Raw genomic sequence first — 7,500 nt, 5'->3', positions numbered from 1 at the left:
ATAGATTCCAATCAAATCTACAAGACATTCAAGAATGATGCTGTCACCCACTGCCTTCATTATACACTATTGTTTCTCCCATGGAATAATGGCAAAATTATAAATATATATTCTGACTTCCATATCAAGTATCAAAAACAAGTAAATCCAATATGTCCTCAATTTAGGTATAAACACTTTTCAATTCAATAAAACCCAGCTCAATGCTCTTGATTAGTAGATGTTATCCTAAAGCTGACGTTGGTATAGAAGGGATCAAACTCAATATCAGAATCATTTCAGTATATTTAATACTAAAACTGAAACATTTGTTTGTTTTCACACCGAAAGTTAAGCAGGGCTGGTTCTCCCCGTAGACATTCCCGCTTTTCTTACCCCTCCTTTTCTCCATCCTTTTCCTCTTCCCTCTCTTCCTTCCACTCCCTTTCCCTACCATTCCATCCCTTCTCCAACCCTCCCCGTTCCCTCTCCGTTTCTATTTTTCCTCCCCTTACCCTCCCCTCCCATCCCAACTGTCCTCTTTCCCCTCCCCTTCCACTATTCCTTCCCACACCCTCCCTTCTCCAACCCTTCCCTTCTCCCCTCTCCTTCTATTTTCCTCCCCTACCCTCCTCTCCACAACCCTACCCTTCCCCAACCTTCTATTTTTCCTTTCCTACCCTCCCCTTCCCCTTCTCCTTCTAATTCCCTTCCCCTGCCTCCCTTCCACTTACCTTACCCCTACCCTTCCTAAAATTTTCAACATAAAGTTACGGTCGTCTAGTTTCTCTTTAAAACCCATTTTCTCAGAAACTTCCGAATCAGAACATTTTTGATAAGATAAATCAAATTCAGTTGATAATGCATACAAGAATGGCTATAGTAGTTGGAGAGGGTTTGTTGTTTACGCTGTGCTTTAGTGTCTGGAAGGAAATTACAATAAATGCAATGTATTTGTTGAGTACCTGGCTTTCCTTAGAAAGTGAAGGTTTAATTTTCAATTGTTTATTGTTTTTAATCAGAACAACTAACAGTGGAAACAAATTACAGCGTCCTTAGAAAATCACAAGCAAGTCAATCAAACATTCCCACGGACTTCTATTTAGATTTTTCTTTATTTCCTTCTTACATTATTGTGCATGACATAACTTGGTTTTCAAACAAGGATAAAATAGGGTATGAATAGAAAGCACAGAAGACTTGATAGTATTCTTTAAAGAAATAACTTCCAAGTAGATAACTTGCTAGTTGTGAAAATTTAGTAAGTTTTTGATGAAGAAAGATATTGTCTTCTTTAACGCCTAAATTTGATATTTACTTTTTAACATACTTACTGCTTACATCTTTATTATTCCATATGTCAAATTCTAAGATCTTCGACTTTTAAACCTAATATGTTAAATAAGGAATCTAACTTATAAGTAACGTATCCTTTATGTTTGTTGTAATTCTTGGAAGAAAAAACAAGCCAAATTATATTTCCAAGCGTCTACCTCCTTTTTAGATTTCGAACATTCTTACTCAACGTATCTTCATTTAAAATAGAACTGCAACTCGTTATATGTTTTTTGTATAAACGCTTATGCGGCCACAGACTTCTAAAATATCTTCTTGTTGAAAAATCAAATTGAATTATGAAATATGTAAATCTCATGAAAACTAATTCTACTCGTCAGAATAATTAAGTTTTCGAAGGCATCCTCAGAATTCAGTAAATCAAGTTTCGGCGCAAAAATTCCTTTCACTGTTCTCAGTGCTACAGGAAGCATTCTCTTCGTCGTCTGTTTCCGTCTCTCACTTGCAGCCTTCACCGCCATCTCATTCCTGAAGTAAATGTCACAGCATGCCGCACCAGGCTGGCCAGGTTGATACAACCGAAGCGCTGTTTGATTAGCATATTGGGCGAACAAGAGTGACACTACAAATGGTTGTTGACTCTTGGGGAGGACAAAGCAGCTTACATTTGCAAAAGGATTAAACAATGTTGCATCAACGTCCAGTTCAGTTTCGGTTTCCAAACATTTATTCAACAATTTATGATAAGAAACTGGCTTCATTTTAGTTGACCGGTGAATTAATTGGTATTTGCAATGTTTCTTAATTTGTCATAAAGTTTTTTTTGTCAGGCCTTGGAGGGAACAGTATTATAAAGGCCTTCAGGATTATTCACATCTATTACATTTGACTGGGGTTGTATTCACGTATGTACACGTTAAGGCCACAAACACACATACATACATACATACATACATACATACATATATATATATATATATATATAATATATATATATATATATATATATATATATATATATATATATATATATATATATATATATATATATAGTATATATATATATATATATATATATATATATATATATATATATATATATATATATATATATATATATATATATATATATATATATATATATATATATATATATATATATATATATATATATATATATATATATATATATATATATATATATATATATATATATAATATATACATACACCGGGTGTTTCGAAATTAAAGGTCCCTCCTCAGAACAAATGGAAAGTTATGAAGTTTTCTGCTATAGCCTATCTCAAAGTATATTATCTTAAGTTTCTATTAAGCTATTTTTCATTTTACATTTCTTGTATTTTCAGACTGAGTGACGGAGTTAGATACAGCCATGGCTAACGACTCGGAGGAAATCAAATGGATTGACCGAATCCGGGCTATAACCTTCAGAGAGGCAGGGATGCCAGCGCATCCTTCATTTCACGTTCCTGGATGGCTAAATTCATTAAAAGAGATGAATCCTTTGTTAAAAGGAACTGGAACAAAAATCAATATGACTCATCGCGAAAAGAGTGAGAATCTTGGAAGGCCTGAAGTCCTTCCTCAGGAGTCAAAAGACAACATAGCTGAGGCAGTGGGTGGACCAAGAAAAACTTTACGCAAATTGGTGCTTGAACTAGAAGCAAAAAGGGGAAAGAAGAGAAGATATAGTGCTGTATATCGTGAATTGAAAAAATCTGGTATCAAGCCATTTCATGTTATCAGCAAGCCCAACATCACTTAAAGATTGGGATGAAGCTACTTTCTCCATGTTGCCGCATCAGATGAATTCTTCATTTACACAGTTAGGAAGCCAAATCATAAAAATGACATCATTGGGACTGCAAACCAGGAGGATATCAAAGATGACATGTGCTATAGCCAAGTCGTGAAATTTCCTGAATGTTTGGGAATTTCTCTCTGTTTCACTGCCAAACGGTTAATGTGGATCATTAAAGAAAAAGGACAGTCATGGCATGATGAATACTTCAGAGAAACTGTGTTTCAAGCTCTTCAGACACAGGAGCTGCTACGAAACAGTGTTATTGATTTCTTCTCGTCAAGTGAATTTCCAGGTAACTCCCCTGACCTTAATGTGTGTGAAAACATTGGTAGTATCTTAAATAATCGTGTTGAAGCACGCACAGTGAACCATGATGGTATACCAAGCCTCGACGACTTGCAAAGAGAGGTGACCAAAGTGCTAAGGGAAATGGAGTTTGAGTCTCAGCTTTTTTACGATTTGCTGAAATTATACCCCTCAAGAATGCAGGCTGTGGTACAGGCAGATGGAGGCCACTTAAAATATTAATTACTCAGAGAGAAACTTAAATAAATACCTGTACTGAATGACTTTTGTTTCTGTTCATATCCATTTTAGTTTATGCTGCAGAAGGGAGCTCTAATTTCGAAACACCCTGTATATATATATATATTATATATATATATATATATATATATATATATATATATATATATATATAATATATATATATGTATATATATATATATATTTATATATATATATCACACAGGTCAGATGTTCAGGGCGTTTATTCACATGATAGAGAAGATCAAGGGCAGAAGCACGAAGAGATTCACATTATGCTTTAATCCTACGTTTCGTGACAACATCGCCACATCTTCAGGGATTTTTCTACAAAATAAAGTATAATATGTTAACATAAAATAAGAGCTGATCACAAGATCCAATAGTTAAAAAGTTAAAACAGTTTAATGGTAAAATTACAACTCTCACACTGAAATTACATGCACACTTGATTAAAACAGACCAGAAGTACCAAACAACTTGCAAATGACGAGAAGAACATTTAAAAATTTCAGCAAAATTACACAACATAAAAGTAATAACAAATATCATAAAAAGTAAAAGTCATATATTCACAAAACTACAGCCAAAAACAGCTGAATACTTAACCAACCTTTCAACATCAAAGATAAAAACACACTAAAAGTAAACTACGTCAAGTGGAACAAGGAATGTAAGAATAATTAGGCTAAAAACAATGGAACAGCAGGGGAATGGTTGTTTAAAGTTGGAACTCATAGTTTGATGTTCAGAGTTTCCAATAATTTTAAAATCTTGGTATTTGACTGTAGCTTTACCTTTAATAGTGTGGTTCCTTATATAAGGTGTTTGGTAAATAGTGATGACGTCGGGTGTCATTTATGAGTTGGCCAATAATTTTAAAATCTTCGTATTTGACTGTAGCTTTACATTTAATGGTGTGCTTCCTTATATAAGGTGTTTGGTAAATAGTGATGACGTCGGGTGTCGTTTATGAATACACTTGTCCCAGATGTAATCTGGGAAAATATGTGGGATCTACCCGGCGTCTTCTCAGGGTCAGGGCCGATTCCCATCAGGGCGTTAGTTACAGAACTCGGTGTAAATTATCTAACCCTGTGTGTTTTTATCTTTGATGCTGAAAGGTTGGTTAAGTATTGAGCTGATTTTGGCTGTGGTTTTGTGAATATATGACTTTTACTTTTTATGATATTTTGTTATTACTTTTATGTTTTTGTAATTTAGCTGAAATTTTTAAATGTTCTTCTCGTCATTTGTAAGTTGTTTGGTACTTCTGGTCTGTTTTAATCAATGTGCATGTAATTTCAGTGTGAGAGTTGTAATTTTACCATTAAACTGTTTTAACTTTTTAACTATTGGATCTTGTGATCAGCTCTTATTTTATGTTAACATATACTTTATTTTGTAAAAACATCCCTGAAGATGTGGCGATGTTGTCACGAAATGTAGGATTAAAGCATAATGTGAATTTCTTCATGTTCCTGCCCTTGATCTTCTTTATCATATATATATATATATATATATATATATATATATATATATATATATATATATATATATATATATTATATATATATATATGTTAATGCCAAATGCTGCATAATTATGTAAAGTACTGGATAAATACTACAGTAAGTTGTTGAACTTCATTCAGTTGTTTGTGACGTATGTATGGTAAGTAGCCGATGTGCGATTATGACATATTTTTACTGCAGTATGGATGCACCCTAAGAAGACACTTTTACGAGTAGACGCTTCATGAGAATGGAACTGATGTGGAATTTCTTATCTTAATATACATAGAATAAGAGTGGTAAGAAATTTAAGGGATAAGAATGATGAGATAGAAACTCATCTGACTATTGATAAGGTTTGGTGTTTACGAGTAAAATTAAGTTTCTCATTGGACTACTGGGTTGCGTATTTGCCTATCAATCTGATAGCCCTGGTTCGTTTCCCGCTGCCGCCAATACGGAACCAGAGAAATTTATTTCTGAAGTTTAGAAATTGATTTCTAGATAAAATGGGGCTGGCATCCCACAGTAAGCTGTAGGTCCCGTTACTAAATAACCAGTTGGTTCCTAGCCACGTTAATGAAAATCTAACCCTCCTTGCCAGCCCTAGATCTGTTATTCAGCTCAGTTGTCTGGTTAATCTAAGATATACTTAACTTATTTATGAGAAAATGAAAAGTACAAGTTGATCAGCTATGTAAAAAAGGGAATATTAAGGGTATGGAGGAATAATGAAATGGGAAGTGTTTAATTTATGTGTCAGAGAAAGATTGTATCTGTAATGGCATTCAGCTTAGTAGTAATGTATGTAACTTCTATAGCCTGCAGAATCGATTTCAAGTTTCATAGGTTCCCAATAAATATGAAACTGGTCTCCACAAACTAAACTGGCACGTGCTAAATCTCAGTCAAGCTTTTGAGGAACCTGGTAAACAGCTTCCAGTTGAACACTACATTTGCTGTTGTCAGTAAGAGGACTACAAGCAAAGGGATCAGAATATTCTTAGGAAACCTATTGCCTTTAATGACAAAGAGGCTTTTATCCAGATGAGTCGTAACCCTTACTATAATTACCATAACTAGATAATTAATAAATGTAATCTCAGGAATTACCTGACCACAACAATGGTTAGGATAAAAGTGGATAGGATCTAAGGGCACGACCGCGTTGATTGACTCCATAAATCCCCTCAATCCAGTCAAATGCCCCTAGGACGAAGGTAACAAGCAGATTTCCATTATGCCATAAAGGTGACATGACACTGTGAGTTGCCTCGGAAGAACTGAAGATATCACCATGGTGATATCTTCAGCAGCGCTCATCTTCAGCCTTACCAAAGATTACCAGAGCAAACTCAACACAGTTAAGGCAAACTTAAATACTGATAGCATTACTACTGTCTAAAGGGGGCGAAAGGAATTTACCTTCCTCACATTACAAGAGACTTTCAAGCAGTGTATTTGCATACAATAAAACTTGATTGGTAAGGTAACCCTAAGACCTGATCATTATCTATACTCTGTTTTTTTTTTTCCATCTGTCCATCCGCCTGTGGTGTTTTCGTATGGTAACACTGCGTCCCTGGCTTTAAATAGTTACGCTGTGAGTAAGTTTTAGGTAAATAAAAGGATATCTGGGTGTTTATTTGCAATTGAAAAGTGTTTTAATAATTTACAGTATTCGAATTACACCGTTAATATTCAAAATAGGACTTTTATATAATTGTTGAATGTAAGCTGAATGTAACTATCTAGAGCCCGGGACGCAGTGTTACCATACGCAAACACCACAGGCGGGAGGACAGCTGGAAAAAACCAGAGTATAGGTACACATTCTGACTACAGCTTGTTCAAAACACAGAAGAGGATCCTCCTAAAGATTCATATCCTCTAATCATCTCCACACCTCAGAGTCTCTTTCTTGCACAGTTCCTTATCTCGTAAGCTGTTGTCTCTGATCACCAGCCTATTAGTGGAGGAAAGCATTGAGATGATCTTGGATCGATGTGCCATGAAGACTCCATCCATCCCAGACTTAGTGAGGGTCTTTCAACAGGCCTTTATATATATATATATATATATATATATATATATATATATATATTATATATATTATATATATATATATGTGTGTGTGTGTGTGTGTGTGTGTGTGTGTGTGTGTGTGTGTATGTATATAATATATATATATATATATATATATTATATATATATATATATATATATATATATATATATATGTGTGTGTGTGTATATATATATATATATATATATATATATATATATATATTATATATATATATATATATATATATATATATATACCTATATATATATATA

General features: G+C 34.0%; 1 protein-coding gene across 1 annotated transcript in view; it reads left to right on the top strand.

Moving 5' to 3' along the window:
• LOC135225393 (uncharacterized) overlaps positions 1-7,500 on the top strand; it is a 208,047-nt gene that overhangs the window by 121,331 nt on the left and 79,216 nt on the right. The gene's annotated exons all lie outside the window — the stretch shown is intronic.

Source organism: Macrobrachium nipponense, chromosome 13 (genome assembly GCF_015104395.2).
Source record: "Macrobrachium nipponense isolate FS-2020 chromosome 13, ASM1510439v2, whole genome shotgun sequence".
NCBI lineage: Eukaryota > Metazoa > Arthropoda > Malacostraca > Decapoda > Palaemonidae > Macrobrachium > Macrobrachium nipponense.
The sequence above is the reverse complement of the archived record's forward strand: the minus strand, read 5'-3'. Positions and strand labels throughout refer to the sequence as shown.